A 19,849-nucleotide genomic window follows, 5' to 3' on the forward strand; every position below is an offset into this window, starting at 1 on the left:
ACCCAGAAATCCCACTCCTCGGAATATACCCTAGAGAAATAAGAGCCTTCACACGAACAGATATATGCACACCTATGTTTATTACAGCTCTGTTTACAATAGCAAAAAGCTGGAAGCAACCAAGGTGTCCATCAATGGATGAATGGGTAAATAAATTGTGGTATATTCACACAATGGAATACTATGCATCGACAAAGAACAGTGACGAATCTGTGAAACATTTCATAACATGGAGGAACCTGGAAGGCATTATGCTGAGCGAAATTAGTCAGAGGCAAGCGGACAAATATTGTATAAGACCACTATTATAAGATCTTGAGAAATAGTATAAACTGAGAAGAACACATACTTTTGTGGTTATGAGGAGGGGAGGGAGGGAGGGTGGGAGAGGGTTATTTACTCATTAGTTAGCAGATAAGAACTACTTTAGGTGAAGGGAAGGACAATACTCAATACACAGAAGGTCAGCTCAAATGGACTGGACCAAAAGCAAAGAAGTTCCCTGGATAAACTGAATGCTTCAAAGGTCAGCGGAGCAAGGGCGGGGGTTTGGGGACTACGGCTTAAGGGGACTTCTAAGTCAATTGGCAAAATAATTCTATTATGAAAACATTCTGCATCCCACTTTGAAATGTGGTGTCTGGGGTCTTAAATGCTAACAAGTGGCCATCTAAGATGCATCAATTGGTCTCAACCCAGCAGGATCAAATGAGAATGAAGAACACCAAGGTCACACAATAACTACGAGCCCAAGAGACAGAAAAGGCCACATGAACCAGAGACTTACATCGTCCTGAGACCAGAAGAACTAGATGGTGCCTGGCCATAACTGAAGACTGCCCTGACAGGGAGCATAACAGAGAACCCCTGAGGGAGCAGGAGATCAGTGGGATGCAGACCCCAAATTCTCATAAAAAGACCAGACTTAATGGTCTGACTGAGACTAGAGGAATCCCAGCGGTCATGGTCCCCAAACCTTCTGTTGGCTCAGGACAGGAACCATTCCCAAAGACAACTCATCACAAAATGGAAGGGACTGGACAATGGGTTGGAGAGAGATGCTGACGAAGAGTGAGCTACTTGTATCAGATGGACACTTGAGACTGTGTTGGCATCTCCTGTCTGGAGGGGAGATAGAAGGGTAGAGAGGGTTAGAAACTGGCAAAATTGTCACGAAAGGAGAGACTGGAAGGGCTAACTCATTAGGGGGAGAGTAAGTGGGAGTATGGAGTAAGGTGTATATAAGCTTATATGTGACAGACTGACTTGATTTGTAAATGTTCACTTAAAGCTCAATAAAAATTACTAAAAAAAAAAAAAAAAGAAGAAATAGCCTGGCTCTTCCACTCATGGCTAATGTGACTTTGTCCAAGTCATTAAACCACCCTGCCTTCTGTTTCTTCCCCTGGAACAGGAGGGCTGGAGATGTGGAAAAGAGAAATAGATGCTATTTAGAGTCCGTGTTCTTCAACATTTTGTGTCTTTGAATTTGGGACAAGGGGAGGCTGTGTTCACATGAACTGTGCTCCTCTGCTGGTGCTCATCAAAATTTAAAAGAAGAACTTTGTTCCTTTATGTATCTGAAAAGCTACCATGTGTAAGAAGTGAAGGACTCCTTCAGTGGGATCCTAGGAAGTAGCACAAAGTACAGGGGCAAGCATTTGGAGAAAGAAGAGTTGCATTCATCAAAGGAATATCCTTCTGAAAGCAAAAGCTAATTGTGCAAATGCTGGCTTTCCCTCGGCCACTGGAAGTTTCAAACATAAGCCGACTAACTACTGCCGAGGGAGTGATAGGTGATACTCAAGTATCAGGCGGATAGGCTGGAAATAATTATATTTAAGACAAGCTTAAAGCTCCAGTTTTGTGTGTTTGTTTTTCTTTTTCTTTTTTCCTTTACTTATTTATAGTGTTCAGTCAATATTTATCAAGGTCCCTCCATCTACTTTTACTGTTTGCCAAGCTCAAAGAATACATGGAATTAAGCTTCACGCCATCTCTGTAGCCAACACCTTTACTGATATCTCCATCTTGCCCCATCCAGACTGTCACACAAGCCTTCTAACTAGTCTTCCTACACCATATTTATGCCCTTCCATACTACTGGCCATCATGATCCTAGACTGAATTTAAAACACACAGAACACATATATCAGGTCATAGCTACTCAGTGGCTTCTAATTGCTCTAGGTTAAAGGTCAGATTTCTTTAAGTGGTTTAGAACACACAGCAGGTTCTGGCTCCCCTTAAGCTAACTTTCTAATCTCCATTGCCCTATTTCCTTTCATCCATCCCCAAATCTCAGATCTCTATGATCCAGACTCTACTGGTTTCCTTTTCCTTTGTAAATTTGGAACATTCTCTCTCATTCCCAGGTCTTCATGCTTATCATTTTCTCTGCTTAAGAACATGCTCCAGCCACCCTATTTGCTCATCAAATCCATATTCAATCTTCAGTTCTCTGAGAGATCAGACTGTCCAGACAACCTCAAGTCTGAGACCCATTTGTACATCTTCTCAATGTCTATCCCACTTGTTATGTGTTCACTGTTTGTTTTCTCTGCAGAAGTAAAAAACACTGTGTTTTCTTCATTGCTGTGTTGCTAATACCCTTTCTCATACCTAACAAACAGTTCCAAAACCAAAAAAACAAACCTGTTGCCGTTGAGTTGATTCCAGCTCGTAGTGACCCTATAGGACAGAGAACTGCTTGATATGGTTTCCAAGGAGCACCCAGTGGATTTGAACTGCCAGCCTTTTGGTTAGCAACTTTTGCTCTTAACCACTATGCCACTAGTTGATGCTTACTTAATAACCTTTGAAGGACTCAATCAATATAATCTTGCATGTAGAAACAATAAGGAGAATTGGAAAAAAAAAAAAAAAAAGAAGAAGAAGAACAGAAGCTGAAGGTAATGGGAATACAAAGAAGTCTGTCCCAATGAATTTAGTGTCTGGACAAAAGCAATAGCAGTGTGAACGGAAATTCAAAAAGAAAAAGGAAAGAAGAATAGATGGAATTAAAGAGACACTGATTACGAAGAGTTTTGAGAGTTTTGGACTGGAGAGTTTTGGCACTGGAAATACATGTTGAAAGGTATATTTAATATTTACAGAGTGCTAACTGTATGCCAAGTACTGTTCTTGGAACTGGAGATACAGCAATGAGTTAAATCTTGCCTTCAAAAAGCATCCTCCCATGGTATTAGGGAAAAATAGAAAGTAAACAATGACTTGTATGGTACATAAGGGAATGATAAATCCTTCAGAAAAAAAAAGATTAGAGACAATACAGTAAATGGAGATAGTATTTCATACAGCGTCATCAAGAAGGACTACAATAAATGATATTTGGAGCAGAATTAAGAATAAAATGAGAAGGTGAGCTATGGAGATACCTAGAAGAGAGCTCCAAGTCAAAGAAGCATCAATACCAAAGGACCGGAAGTCAAAACTTATTTAGGACATTTGAGAAACATACAAGAAGCTAGTATCCCTGGAACAGAAAGAGCAAAAAAAGGACAGACAGTGGGTATTAGGAGATGAAGTCACAGATGTAGGAGAAGACAGATCCTGTATGGTCTAACCGGCCACCCAAAAAGCTTGGCATTGACTCTAGGTAAAACAGGAAGCAACCAGAGGATTTTGAGTAGAGAAACAACAAAATCGAGTAAGTTTTAAAGGATACTCCAGCCACTGTGTTCAGTACAGACTGGGGGGGTGGGGGGGCAGATGAGTAGAAATAAGCATAACCATTCATGAGGTCATAGCAACTGTCCAAATCATTGAAGAGAATGGCTTGGGCAAAGGTAGCAGTAGTGGAGGTGGAAAGGAAAAGACTCAATAAATAAATATTGTAGGATAAGATCTGATAGCATTTGTTAAAATATTGGATGTACAATGTGAGAGAAAGAAGTCAACAATATCCCCAAATAGTTCAGTGAGATGGGGACGATTGAAGAAAGATGATGTTTGAGGTTTGAGGTTGAATGTGAGGATGTTAGTATGAATACAGAAAAGTTGCAACAGAGAAAAATATGAGACTAGAAATGGAGAAGGAAATTGGGGAATTGCAGGAGTGGTGTCTTCGTGTACATGAGAGGCAACAGGATCCACTGCACAGGGGGAGAGCCGGGCTTAAATAAGGACACGGGCATCTCATCTATTGAAACGAGAATTAAAGTATCATATCTGCCTGCAAGTCTCTGTGTAAAGATCCACAGGGTTTTTGGTAAGAGCTGTAGAATTTCTCTTTAGTACCTTCTATTTTCTAGGGGAAAGATATACCAGTATCTTTATAGCCAAATAAAGCAGTAGAAGAGGTGTTAGTATTTGAGGAGAGAGAAAGTGAGGAAAGGTCTCCAGGACAGGGATTTCCAACTGGACGGCTACTAATGACTTGACTAATGACTTTTAAGTATGATGTTGATTCTCTCAGATTTTGGAGCAATGGGTGACCCTTGGAGTTGTCAAAGACACCCTTCCCCCAATCCCTTCTATAACCAAATTTTCCATAGACATACCATTGATGTTTCAAAAAGTTGGGGATTACTGAGCAAGGACAACAGAAGAGGCGATAAAATAGAGATATTTAATGAGATTGCTGAGCAGATGTAAGAATATTCTTGAGGCCAATCAGTGTGGGTTTGTTTTGTTCTAGCCTTCATACCTGTTTGCTTCTTGAGGTGCATTCATGAAGTAAGTTCAGACTTAGACTTAACCAAGGTTGGTGTATGACCAGTATGTTCAACAGATGGAGGATGATGGGACAAGGGGAAGAGAGGAGGAATTGATAGTGCACACACAAGAGTGAGCAAAGTAGCATCTAAGTTGGAAAGGGAAGGAAGTAAAGATGGAGAGGGAGAGACACAGAAAAGGTAGTAAGTAGGGCCATTGGCCTCCACCCATCTGATAATCTGTCATACTGTGGTGGCTTGTGTGTTGGTATGATGTTGGACACTATGCCAATGGTATTTCAAATACCACCAGTGCCACCCATGTTGCACAGGTTTCAGTAGAACTTCCAGATTAAGACAGACTATGAAGACAGGTCTGACAATCCACTTCTGAAAATTAGCTAGTGAAAACCCTATGGATCACAACAGAATATTGTCCAATATAGTGCTGAAAGATGATATCCCTATTTTGGAAGGCACTAAAAATATAGTGGTTGCAACAATGGACTAAGCATACCAACAATTATGAAAATGGTACAGGACTGGGCAACATTTTGTTCTATTACACATGAGGTCACCATCAGTCAGAGCCAACTCCATGGCAACCAACAACAGCAACAATAACAGCCATTGGATTAAAGGTCCTTGATAGGCCAAGCAATTGTTAGATTCAGGGTTCTAAGGGGAGTGATAGAGAAAGATTCAGAGATGGGGCTGGCTGAAATGAAGATTATAGAGAGGAAGTACTTATTTTAGTGGTAAGTTCGGAGTAAAACATAGATAACAGTGAGGAGAAAACTGAAGAAAACTGAGACAGGGTGAGGAAGACCAAGGTCTTGGAATGATTTTCTATATAACTAATGAAGGATTTTCCATAAGGATGGGGGCAATCATTCTGGAAGCTGTACCTGAAAATGAGTCAATAGAATTGACCAGAAAAAGAAAGGTAATTCAGAATACAAGACAATCAAGGAAAGCGCTCTGGTGAACTCATACATTTAAGATCTGATCAGTGGAGGAATGGTCCACAAAAGAGCCCTAGAAAGATCAGAAGAGCACAAGGAGAATGTGGTATCTCTGAAATCAGGGGAGGACTAAATTTCCAGCAGTAGAAACAGTGCACAAAGGTTAACCATTGAAAATAAGCCAGTGTGTGTTCTGAATGAGAGCTATTATTCGTGGTCCTCCCAAGTTGCTGTCCAGTTTTGTAGAAGACTGGGGTTGCAGGAAAAATATGAGTGTCCCTTTAGACAGAGTTGAGTATGTATCCTTGCCTAGTCAATTACCTGTAAACAAATGTATGAATATATTTATTTTCCTTTTAGTACTAGTATTTATGATATTTCTGGGAAAATTTCTTCATATACTAATATTTCCTTCAGTCTGCTTATTATAGACATAAAATAAATAAAACCAAAGAGCCTAATGCATGGCTATGTGTTGGGCATCTAATACCTTTCAGGCCCTTTTTCCTAGGAGTTGAATGTATTTCCTAGAAAATGAATAGAATTGGCTGGGGAAATATCACAAATACTAGTACTAAAAGGAAAATAAACATATTCATACATTTCTTTACTCTTTCAGCAAGCATACATAGGATAACTACCACATGTCATGCCTATAATGGCCTCTGAAGACAAAAATACAAATAAAACGAGGCCCATTGCCCCCAGATATCTAAATCTATTGAGAATTTCATGCCCATATCTTTGTTTTTGGATAAATAAAAGATCATCCTCTCCATTTTACAAATGTGGAGTTGAATGCTTGGTATGTACTGTGCCCAAGACTCTATAGATAGTAACCATGGGGTCTAGAACAACAATGTCTAATAGACCTTTCTGTGATGATGGAAATGTTCATATAGAATATTGCACTATTGAGACCCTGAAATGTGGCTAGTACAAGTAAGAACAGAATTTTTTATTTTAATTCATTTAAAATTTAATGTAAACAGCCACATATGGATCATGGCTGACATATTGGAGAGAACAAGTATAGAACTTGGGTCTCTTACATCCTGATGCATTTAATGTTTACTGTACTATCTTGAGAGAAAAAGAGGAATATTGGAAGAAAAAAATACTGATTACATCTTTTTTAGCCATATACTTAGCCCCCAGAGAAGCCCCAACCTAATACTTGTCACTGTTTCTTTTTTTTTTTTTAATAACTTTTATTAAGCTTCAAGTGAACGTTTACAAATCCAATCAGTCTGTCACATATAAGTTTACATACATCTCACTCCCTACTCCCACTTGCTCTCCCCTTCTTGAGTCAGCCCTTTCAGTCTCTCCTTTCGTGACAATTTTGCCGGCTTCCCTCTCTCTCTATCCTTCCATCCCCCCTCCAGACAAGAGTTGCCAACACAATCTCAAGTGTCCACCTGATATAATTAGCTCACTCTTCATCAGCATCTCTCTCCCATCTGCTGACCAGTCCCTTTCATTTCTGATGAGTTGTCTTCGGGGATGGTTCCTGTCCTGTGCCAACAGAAGGTCTGGGGAGCATGGCCGCCGGGATTCCTCTAGTCTCAGTCAGACCATTAAGTTTGGTCTTTTTATGAGAATTTGGGGTCTGTATCCCACTGATCTCCTGCTCCCTCAGGGGTTCTCTGCTGTGCTCCCTGTCAGGGCAGTCATCGATTGTGGCCGGGCACCAACTAGTTCTTCTGGTCTCAGGATGATGTAGGTCTCTGGTTCATGTGGCCCTTTCTGTCTCTTGAGCTCTTAGTTGTCGTGTGGCCTTGGTGTTCTTCATTTTCCTTTGATCCAGGTGGGTTGAGACCAATTGATGCATCTTAGATGGCTGCTTGTTAGCGTTTAAGACCCCAGATGCCACATTTCAAAGTGGGATGCAGAATGATTTCATAATAGCAGTATTTTGCCAATTGACTTAGAAGTCCCCGCAAACCATGTTCCCCAGACCCCCGCGCTTGCTCCGCTGAGCTTTGAAGCATTCATTTTATCCCAGAAACTTCTTTGCTTTTGGTCCAGTCCAACTGAGCTGACCTTCCATGTATTGAGTGTTGTCTTTCCCTTCACCTAAAGCAGTTCTTATCTACTGATTAATCAATAAAAAACCCTCTCCCACCCTCCCTCCCTCCCCCCCTCGTAACCACAAAAGTATGTGTTCTTCTCAGGTTTACTATTTCTCAAGATCTTATAATAGTGGTCTTATACAATATTTGTCCTTTTGCCTCTGACTAATTTCGCTCAGCATAATGCCTTCCAGGTTCCTCCATGTTATGAAATGTTTCACAGATTCGTCACTGTTCTTTATCGATGCGTAGTATTCCATTGTGTGAATATACCACAATTTATTTACCCATTCATCCGTTGATGGACACCTTGGTTGCTTCCAACTTTTTGCTATTGTAAACAGAGCTGCAATAAACATGGGTGTGCATATATCTGTTTGTATGAAGGCTCTTGTATCTCTAGGGTATATTCCCAGGAGTGGGATTTCTGGGTTGTATGGTAGTTCTATTTCTAACTGTTTAAGATAACGCCAGATAGATTTCCAAAGTGGTTGTACCATTTTACATTCCCACCAGCAGCATATGAGAGTTCCAATCTCTCCACAGCCTCTCCAACATTTATTATTTTGTGTTTTTTGGATTAATGCCAGCCTTGCTGGTGTGAGACGGAATCTCATCGTAGTTTTAATTTGCATTTCTCTAATGGCTAATGATCGAGAGCATTTTCTCATGTATCTGTTGGCTGCCTGAATACCTTCTTTAGTGAAATGTGTGTTCATATCCTTTGCCCACTTCTTGATTGGGTTGTTTGTCTTCCTGTGGTTGAGTTTTGACAGAATTATGTAGATTTTAGAGATCAGGCGCTGGTCGGAGATGTCATAGCTGAAAATTCTTTCCCAATCTGTAGGTGGTCTTTAGGTGTTTGATTTTTAGGAGCTCCCAGTTATTGGGTTTCTCTTCATCATTTTTGGTAATGTTTTGTATTCTGTTTATACCTTGTATTAGGGCTCCTAGGGTTGTCCCCATTTTTTCTTCCATGATCTTTATCGTTTCAGTCTTTATGTTTAGGTCTTTGATCCACTTGGAGTTAGTTTTTCTGCATGGTGTGAGGTATGGGTCCTGTTTCATTTTTTTGCAAATGGATATCCAGTTATGCCAGCACCATTTGTTAAAAAGGCTATCTTTTCCCCAATTAATTGACACTGGTCCTTTGTCAAATATCAGCTGCTCATACGTGGATGGATCTATGTCTGGGTTCTCAATTCTGTTCCATTGGTCTATGTGCCTGTTGTTGTACCAGTACCAGGCTGTTTTGACTACTGTGGCTGTATAATAGGTTCTGAAGTCAGGTAAAGTTAGGCCTCCCACTTTCTTCTTCTTTTTCAGTAGTGATTTGCTTATCCGAGGCTTCTTTCCCTTCCATATGAAATTGGTGATTTGTTTCTCTATCCCCTTAAAATATGACATTGGAATTTGGATCGGAAGTGCGTTAAATGTATAGATGGCTTTTGGTAGAATAGACATTTTTACTATGTTAAGTCTTCCTATCCATGAGCAAGGTATGTTTTTCCACTTAAGTATGTCGTTTTGAATTTCTTGTAGTAGAGCTTTGTAGTTTTCTTTGTATAGGTCTTTTACCTCCTTGGTAAGATTTATTCCTAAGTATCTTATCTTCTTGGGGGCTACTGTGAATGGTATTGATTTGGTTATTTCCTCTTCGGTGTTCTTTTTGTTGATGTAGAGGAATCCAAGTGATTTTTGTATGTTTATTTTATAACCTGAGACTCTGCCAAACTCTTCTATTAGTTTCAGTAGTTTTCTGGAGGATTCCTTAGGGTTTTCTGTGTATATAATCATGCCATCTGCAAATAGTGATAACTTTACTTCTTCCTTGCCAATCCGGATACCTTTTATTTCTTTGTCTAGCCTAATTGCCCTGGCTAGGACTTCTAGCACGATGTTGAATAAGAGCGGTGATAAAGAGCATCCTTGTCTGGTTCCCGTTCTCAAGGGAAATGCTTTCAGGTTCTCTCCATTTAGAGTGATATTGGCTGTTGGCTTTGCATAGATGCCCTTTATTATGTTGAGGAGTTTTCCTTCAATTCCTATTTTGGTAAGAGTTTTTATCATAAATGGGTGTTGGACTTTGTCAAATGCCTTTTCTGCATCAATTGATAAGATCATGTGGTTTTTGTCTTTTGTTTTATTTATGTGATGGATTACATTAATGGTTTTTCTGATATTAAACCAGCCTTGCATACCTGGTATAAATCCCACTTGATCAGGGTGAATTATTTTTTTGATGTGTTGTTGGATTCTATTGGCTAGAATTTTGTTGAGGATTTTTGCATCAATGTTCATGAGGGATATAGGTCTATAATTTTCTTTTTTTGCAATGTCTTTACCTGGTTTTGGTATCAGGGAGATGGTGGCTTCATAGAATGAGTTGGGTAGTATTCCGTCATTTTCTATGCTTTGGAATACCTTCAGAAGTAGTGGTGTTAACTCTTCTCTGAAAGTTTGGTAGAACTCTGCAGTGAAGCCATCCGGGCCAGGGCTTTTTTTTGTCAGGAGTTTTTTGATTACCGGTTCAATCTCTTTTTTTGTTATGGGTCTATTTAGTTGTTCTACTTCTGAATGTGTTAGTTTAGGTAGGTAGTGTTTTTCCAGGAATACATCCATTTCTTCTAGGTTTTCAAATTTGTTAGAGTACAATTTTTCATAATAATCTGAAATGATTCTTTTAATTTCATTTGGTTCTGTTGTGATGTGGTCTTTCTCGTTTCTTATTCGGGTTATTTGTTTCCTTTCCTGTATTTCTTTAGTCAGTCTAGCCAATGGTTTATCAATTTTGTTAATTTTTTCAAAGAGTCAGCTTTTGGCTTTGTTAATTCTTTCAATTGTTTTTCTGTTCTCTAATTCATTTAGTTCAGCTCTAATTTTTATTATTTGTTTTCTTCTGGTGCCTGATGGATTCTTTTGTTGCTCAGTTTCTATTTGTTCAAGTTGTAGGGACAGTTCTCTGATTTTGGCTCTTTCTTCTTTCTGTATGTGTGCATTTATCGATATAAATTGGCCTCTGAGCACTGCTTTTGCTGTGTCCCAGAGGTTTTGATAGGAAGTATTTTCATTCTCGTTGCTTTCTATGAATTTCCTTATTCCCTCCTTGATGTCTTCTATAACCCAGTCTTTTTTCAGGAGGGTATTGTTCATTTTCCAAGTATTTGATTTCTTTTCCCTAGTTTTTCTGTTATTGATCTCTAGTTTTATTGCCTTGTGGTCTGAGAAGACGCTTTGTAATATTTCGATGTTTTGGACTCTGCAAAGGTTTGTTTTATGACCTAATATGTGGTCTATTCTAGAGAATGTTCCATGTGCACTAGAAAAAAAAGTATATTTTGCAGCAGTTGGGTGGAGAGTTCTGTATAAGTCAATGAGGTCAAGTTGGTTGATTGTTGTAATTAGATCTTCCGTGTCTCTATTGAGCTTCTTACTGGAGGTCCTGTCCTTCTCCGAAAGTGGTGTGTTGAACTCTCCTACTATAATTGTGGAGGTGTCTATCTCACTTTTCAGTTCTGTTAAAATTTGATTTATGTATCTTGCAGCCCTGTCATTGGGTGCATAAATATTTAATATGGTTATGTCCTCCTGATCAATTGTCCCTTTTATCATTATATAGTGTCCTTCTTTATCCTTTGGGATGGATTTAAGTCTAAAGTCTATTTTGTCAGAAATTAATATTGCTACTCCTCTTCTTTTTTTGCTTATTGTTTGCTTGATATACTTTTTTCCATCCTTTGAGTTTTAGTTTGTTTGTGTCTCTAAGTCTAAGGTGTGTCTCTTGTACGCAGCATATAGATGGATCGTGTTTCTTTATCCAATCTGTAACTCTCTGTCTCTTTATTGGTGCATTTAGTCCATTTACATTCAGGGTAATTATAGATAAAAAAGTTTTTAGTGCTGTCATTTTGATGCCTTTTTATGTGTATTGTTGACAATTTCATTTTTCCGCATACTTTTTTGTGCTGAGGCATTTTTCTTAGTAAATTGTGAGATCCTCATTTTCATAGTGTTTGACTTTATGTTAGTTGAGTCGTTAACGTTTTTCTTGGCTTTTATCTTGAGTTATAGAGTTGTTATACCTTTTTGTGGTTACCTTATTATTTACCCCTATTTTTCTAAGTAAAAACCTAACTTGTATTGTTCTATATCGCCTTGTATCACTCTCCATATGGCAATTCAGTGCCTCCTGTATTTAGTCCCTCTTTTTGATTATTGTGATCTTTTACCTATTGACTTCCATGGTTCCCTGTTATGTGTATTTTTTTTTTAATTAATCTTAATTTGTTTGTTTTTGTGATTTCCCTATTTGAGTTGATATCAGGACGTTCTGTTTTGTGACCTTGTGTTGTGCTTATATCTGATATTATTGGTTCTCTGACCAAACAATATCCTTTAGTATTTCTTGTAGCTTTGGTTTGGTTTTTGCAAATTCTCTAAACTTGTGTTTATCTGTAAATATCTTAATTTCGCCTTCATATTTCAGAGAGAGTTTTGCTGGATATATGATCCTTGGCTGGCAGTTTTTCTCCTTCAGTGTTCTGTATATGTCATCCCATTCCCTTCTTGCCTGCATGGTTTCTGCTGAGTAGTCTGAACTTATTCTTATTGATTCTCCCTTGAAGGAAACCTTTCTTTTCTCCCTGGCTGCTTTTAAAATTTTCTGTTTATCTTTGGTTTTGGCGAGTTTGATGATAATATGTCTTGGTGTTTTTCTTTTTGGATCAATCTTAAATGGGGTTCGATGAGCATCTTGGATAGATATCCTTTCGTCTTTCATGATGTCAGGGAAGTTTTGTGTCAGGAGTTCTTCAACTATTTTCTCTGTGTTTTCTGTCCCCCCCTCCCTGTTCTGGGACTCCAATCACCCACAAGTTATCCTTCTTGATAGAGTCCCACATAATTCTTAGGATTTCTTCATTTTTTTTAATTCTTTTATCTGATTTTTTTTTCAGCTATGTTGGTATTGATTCCCTGGTCCTCCAGATGTCCCAGTCTGCATTCTAATTGCTCGAGTCTGCTCCTCTGACTTCCTATTGCGTTGTCTAATTCTGTAATTTTATTGTTAATCTTTTGGATTTCTACATGTTGTCTCTCTATGGATTCTTGCAACTTATTAATTTTTCCACTATGTTCTTGAATAATCTTTTTGAGTTCTTCAACAGTTTTATCGGTGTGTTCCTTGGCTTTTTCTGCAGTTATCCTAATTTCATTTGTGATATCTTTAAGCATTCTGTAAATTAGTTTTTTATATTCTGTATCTGATAATTCCAGGATTGTATCTTCATTTGGGAAAGATTTTGATTCTTTTGTTTGGGGGGTTGGAGAAGCTGTCATGGTCTGCTTCTTTAAGTGGTTTGATATGGATTGTTGTCTCTGAGCCATCACTGGGAAACTAGTTTTTCCAGAAAATCCGCTTAAAAAAAAATGCAGTCAGACCCCTATCAGAGTTCTCCCTCTGGCTCAGGCTATTCGGATGTTAATGAAGCCGCCTGCGTCCAGTCCAAATCCCGGCAAGACGGTTCCCCGGCTGGGACGCTGCTCTTCCTGCTCCAAGACCAGTCACTGCCTCCCGGAGACTTCTCCTACCGGCTGCGTCCCACACCGCCCGCGGAACCCGCTGGTCTCCCTACCAGGGTTAGTTCAGGGGGGTGGAGCAGCTCTCTGTGCTTGTGCCGTACCTGACTGGTACGCTGGCTCCAGGCTCTGGAAACAATCGCTGCTTCCCTGTATTAGTTCGTTCTCTAAATCTGTGTTTGTTGTTCAGGGTTCGTAGATTGTTATGTATGTGATCGATTCACTTGTTTTTCCGTGTCTTTGTTGTAAGAGGGATCCGAGGTAGCGTCTGCCTAGTCTGCCATCTTGGCTCCACCCCCTAGGCTTCTCTTTTAAAAATTCATCTCTCTGATAAAGAGACTTCTAAAATGTTCCCAGGAGGTAAATGGGATGATGTCTTCTTATAAGCAGGAAGGATCCCAGATTACAAACATTCAAAGGGAAGGCTCACCAGCAGATATGAGCACGGCGAATTAACAAGGCCATGTGGGGGGACCACAAGAGTCCCTGGGTGGCACTAATGGTTAATAAGCACTAGGCTACTAACTGAAAGGCTGGAAGTTCAAATCCACTCAGGGCCACCTTGGAAGAAAAGCCTGATGATCTGCTTCCCAAAGATCAACCCAAGGTTGGCAGTTCGAATCCCAAAGATCATAGCCTTGAAAATCCTATGCAGCAGTTCTACTATGTGCACATGAGGTCACCACGAGTCACAATCAACCAGATGGCAAATGGTTCAGATCGGTTAGCTATTTGCTAAGCATTTGAGAGCTATGAATCCACTTTTTCTGTGCTACAATTTTAGGAAACAGATAATTATCATCACTTTATACAGGAGAAAACTGAGGTTATGAGATCCTGATCATATCACCCACAGCCAGCATTAGGTGGAGTCAGGTTTTGAACCCAGGTTTACTGGATGCCCCTACTGAATACCAGGTACTCTCTTAGGTGTGGTACAAATGATTAACACCCTCTGCTGCTATCCGAAAGCCTGGAAGTTCAAGTCCACCCACAGGTGCCTCAGAAGAAAGTCGTAGTGATCTCCATCCAAAAAAAAAGGAGCCATTGAAAACGAGGTGGAGCACAGTTCTATTCTGACACTCACGGGGTCATCCTGGGGTCATCACGGGGTCATCACGAGCTCGGTGGCCTCAGCTGCAACGGGTCCAGAAGCTCCAGGGGGAGAAAGACCTGGTGATCTGCTTCCGTAAAGATTACAGACAAGAAAACTCTATGGGACCGTTCTACGCTGTCACGTGGGGTCACTATGAGTTGAAATTGACTTGAGGCCACCAACAAAGAAGCTGATGACTCTGTTCGTGACACTGCTAACGTCTGTCAGTTTCTTGAGCTGTGGTGCTTTGCATGGTTGCTATGATGCTCTCACTGTTTCTTTTAATAATATCTAAATTTAGTGTGAAGCTACAAGAGCCTTCAGCATTCCAGAAGTTTTGCTTGGTTAGCAGCTTCTACCAGAAATTAATACAAAGGGGAGCTCTGCCTCAAAGAAACTGCTTTTTTCTTTCCTCCTTCCCTCTTTTCAGCTCCTAAATTAGGCTGAAATGTTAGCACCCTTTTCCACTTAACTTGCATTTGTATACTTGTGAAGGAGCTTTGGATGAAAAGGCCTAACCTGTATATTAAAAGTTCAAGATCTAAACTCAAATCCTTTATTTGACACCTGAGCAAATCAATGTTGTTGTTGTTGTTAGGTGCCATCGAGTCAGTTCCGAATCACACACACACACACAAAACGAATCCACGCACAACAAAACGAAACACTGCCCGGTCCCTACTATCCTCACAATTGTTGAGCCCATTGTTGCTGCCACTGTGTCAATCCATCTCATTGGGGGTCTTCCTCTTTTTTGCTGACCCTCTAATTTACCAAGTATGATGTCCTTCTCCAGAGACTGATCCCTTCGGACAACATATCCAAAGAATGTGAGACATGGTCTCGCCATCCTTGCTTCTAAGGAGCACTCTGGTAGTACTACTTCCAAGACAGATTTGTTCATTCTTTTGGCAGTCCATGCTATATACAATATTCTTTGCCAACACCACAATTCAAAGGGATCAATTCTTCTTCAGTCTTCCTTATTCATTATCCAGCTTTCCCATGCATATGAGGCGATTGAAAATATCATGGCTGGGTTCAGGCACACCTTAGTCCTCAAGGTGACATCTTTGCTTTTCAGCACTTTAAAGAGGTCTTTTCCATCTGATTTGCCCAATGCAATGCGTCTTTTGATTTCTTGATTGCTGTTTCCATGGGTGTTGATTGTGAATTCAAGTAAAATGAAATCCTCGACAACCTCAATCTTTTCTCTGTTTATCATGGTCCAGTTATGAGGATTTTTATTTTATGTTTAGGTGTAATCCATACTGAAGGCTGTGGCCTTTGATCTTCATTAGTAAGTGCTTCAAGTCCTCTCCATTTTCAGCAAGCAATGTTGTGTCATCTGCATAAAGCAGGTTTTCAATGAGTATTCCTCCAATCTTGATGTCACGTTCTTCTTTATATAGTCTAGCTTCTCAGAATATTTGCTCAGCATACAGACTAAATAGGTATCTTGAAAGGATACAACCCTGATGCATGCCTTTCCTAACTTTAAACCATGCAGTATTCCCTTGTTCTGTTCGAATGACTGCCTCTTAGTCCATGTACAGACTCCTCATGAGCACAATTAAATGTTTTGGCACTCCCATTCTCTGCAATGGGAAAACATAAATCTTACGATCCACACAGTTGAATGCCTTTGCATAATCAATAAAACACAGGTACACCTCTGTCTGGTATTTGAAGCTTTCAGCCAGGATCCATCTGACATCAGCAATGATATCCATGGTTCCACGTCCTATTCTAAATCTGGGTTGAATTTCTGGCAGTTCCCTGTCAATATACTGTTGCAGTCACTTTTGAATGGTCTTCAGCAAAATTTTGCTTGCATGTGATATTGACGATATTGTACAATAACTTCTACATTCGGTTGGATCACCTTTATTGGGAATAGGCATAAATATGGATCCCTTCTGGTCGGCTGACCAGGTAGTTGTCTTCCAAATTTCTTGGCATAGACTAGTGAGCACTTCCAGTGATGCATCCATTTGTTGAAATATCTCAATTGGTATTCGGTCAATTCCCAGAGCCTTGTTTTTTGCCAATGCCTTCAGTCCAGCTTGGACTTCTTCCTTAGTACCATTGGTTCCTGAAATGGTTTAACGCCGACCAATTTTTTTGGTATATTACTTTGTGCATTCCTTCCATGTTCTTTTGATGCTTCCTGCACCATTTAATATTTTCCCTGTAGAATCCTTCATTATTGCAACTAGAGGCTTGAATTTTTTCGTTAGTTCTTTCAGCTTGAGAAATGCCGAGTGCATTCTTCCCTTTGGTTTTTCTATCTGCAGGTCTTCGCACATGTAATCATGCTTTGTCTTCTCAAGTTGTCCTTTGAAATCTTCCGTTCAGCTCTTTTACATCATCATTTTTTCCTTTTGCTTTAGCTACTTGATGTTCAAGAGCAAGTTTCAGAGTCTTTTTTGATATTCATTTAGGTCTTTTCTTTCTCTCCTGACTTTTTAATAACCTATTGGTTTCTTCATGTATGATGTCCTTGATGTCATTCTACAACTTATTTCATCTCTGGTCATTAGTTTTCAATGCATTAAATCTATTCTTGAGATGGTCTCTAAATTCAGGTGGGATATAATCAAGGTCATACTTTGGCTCTGGGGGACTTGTTTTAATTTTCTTCAGTTTCAACTTGAACTTGCATATGAGTAATTGATGGTCTGATCTGCAGTCAGCCCCTGCCCTTGTTCTGACTCCTAATATTGAGCTTTTCCATCTTCTCTTTCTCAGTCTTGAAGCTCAGCTGAAACCTGTCCACTAATGGGTGATCCTGCTGGTATCTGAATACCAGTGGCATAGCTTCCAGCATCACAGCAACACACAAGCCCCCACAGTACGACAAACTAACAGATGCGTGGCGGGAGGAAATCAATAAGCCTCAGTAATTTTATCTGGAAAATGGGGACAGCTTCTACATAAGTTAAAGATGTTCTTTAATTAGGCACATGTTGTAGCTGAATTAAAAAAAAAAACAACTCTGAACTAGAATCCACTTTGTAGAAATCAAAGTTTGTACAAGCAATGAAAGGACAGAGCTTTAACATTCCATCAATTCAAATATTTAAAGGGGAAATAATGATGCCTCAAGAAACAACAAGTATCTTCTTTTCCTGCTTCCTTATCTGTCATGGAAAGCCCAAATGTGGGAGTTGCAAATGTAGAAAGGCTACGTGAAGTCAACCACTCGTACACAAAACTCTCTGCAAATTACAGATGGTCCCATCAAATAAATCATTTAGGGTCAAAACGTCAATTTAAGCAGGTGACACTTCCTGTTTTTTTTAAGACCAGCAGGAGACATGACTGTCCTAACGTGTAAATTTAATAGCATTAATCTAATTTTTTTTAATTTTATGTTAAAGTCACTACATATTCCATAGAGAATAGAAACATGCTTACCTACTCTGAAAAGAAAGGAAAGTGGAATAAGAATTTTATTATTTGTTTCATTATATCAATAACAATCAGATATTAATTGATCATCTACCAAGTGCTGGGCAGTGCTGGGTTCTGCAGATAAAAATATGTGTACTCCCTGCACTTAAAGAAGAGTCCCTAGATGGTGCAAATAGTTAACACACTGGGCTTTGTTTGAGTCCACCCTGAGGTGCTTCAGAAGAAGGGCCCAGCAGTCTACTTCCAAAACATCAGTGTTGAAAACTCTGTGGAGCACAGTTCTACTCTGGCACACATGGGGGCACCATGAGTCAGAATTGACTCTGTGGCAACTGACAGCAACAATAACAAGTGCGGTCAAGGAAACTGGACGTGCAATAACCATAACAGAGTGAGGTGAGTTCAACAGAGCTGGGGGTCCAAGAAAACTGTCAGGGAATGGAGAAAAGGCTTTCCAACAGAATGGAACCTTTATGGGTAATTTTAAAGGTAGAGTACAGCCTGGCATGGGATGGGGAAGAGAATGGCTCAAAGGAGTGGTGACACAAGAACCAGGACCCATTGCGGCTCAGTGAGCCGCCCAGAGTATGCGGCAGGAGAGACTTGTAGCTGTAGAGAAGGAAATCATCAAGGTAGGCAAGGCTCAGCAGTAGTCCACAGGGTCTGCTAAGAAGTCTTGCCTTTCTCTTGTAGAAAAAGAAGAGCACCAGAATTGATGTGCTGACTCTTGAGTTTTGAATAATTGCTACAAGAGAGCAAAGAGAGACCTGGGGCAAGACAACCAAGTGCAAATCAAGAGACAAAATACGTTCCGATTAAGACACAGCAACGGGTGCAAAGGAAAGCGGGGTGATTTGAGAGGTGATATAGGAGGTAGGGAAACCCTAGCATCATAGTGCTTAAGTGCTACGGCTGCTAACCGAAGAGTTCGCAGTTCGAATCTGCCAGGCGCTCCTCGGAAACTCTGTGGGGCAGTTCTACTCTGTCCTATAGGGTCGCTATGAGTCAGAATCAACTCGACGGCACTGGGTTTTGGTTTTCATAGGAGGTAGTAGCTGAAATATTTGGAGAATATTTAAATACACAGGGATCGTACAGAGAGAGAAATGAAGAGAGACACTCTGATTCCTGGTTTTGTCAATTACATTCAAGATAAGGGATATATGAAAATGTATGTTTCCTTCCTTCCTTCCTGATTTCTTTTACTTCTTCCTTTTCTCCTTCTTTTCCTCTTCTTCCTTCTTCTTCTTTTACTTCCTCTGTAAGTTAGCTTCTAAGGATTTGGAATATAAGGTCCAATTTTGTACATTCTTTGTTTGAAATATCTAGGCAATGTCTTGTCTAATCTTATATAAATAGACCCCAAAAAAACTACTTGTGTCAAGTCAATTCCAATTCATAGCAGCTCTATAGGACAGAGTAGAACTGCCTCATAGGGTTTCCAAGGAGTGGCTGGTGGATTCCAACTGCCAAACTTTTAGTTAGCAGGAGAGCTCCTTAACCACTACACCACCAGGGCTCCTTCTGAATAGATGAGTCTGGGGCTGAGGAAGGTTTCTTGATTCAAGGTACTTTTGAGATAAATTAAGGTTATTGAAGATACAGGAGCAGTTGCATTCACCCAGGGGCAGTGTTGGGTGAGTGGAGGGACGAGGAAGTGATGGAAAATATGTGCTTTTCTGAGTTTTTGGAGAGAAGTATGAGAAGGAGCCAGTGAAGAAGACGGAGAAGGAGTGGTCATAGAGGGTCAAGAGCTGAACAGACCAATTAACAGACATTCTCCTATTCACTGGCTTTGTGTCAGGAGCTGTGCTCACACTGATGTAGCACACATGAACGATACAGGGACTCCATGCTCCAGATGCCACAGCATAGCCTGAAAGGCTGTCATATCAGAGAGAATTACAGGCAATGGAAAGCAGTTAGATAGATCCACACATGGATTTGATGAATTATACAAATGCCTGGGACGAAATTCAACAGTAAAGGGATACTAGCATGGAAGTAAAGTAATAATGACTTGTGCAAAGTGTGTGTGAGCGG

This window comes from Loxodonta africana, chromosome 14 (genome assembly GCF_030014295.1).
Source record: "Loxodonta africana isolate mLoxAfr1 chromosome 14, mLoxAfr1.hap2, whole genome shotgun sequence".
Classification (NCBI taxonomy): Eukaryota; Metazoa; Chordata; class Mammalia; order Proboscidea; family Elephantidae; genus Loxodonta; species Loxodonta africana.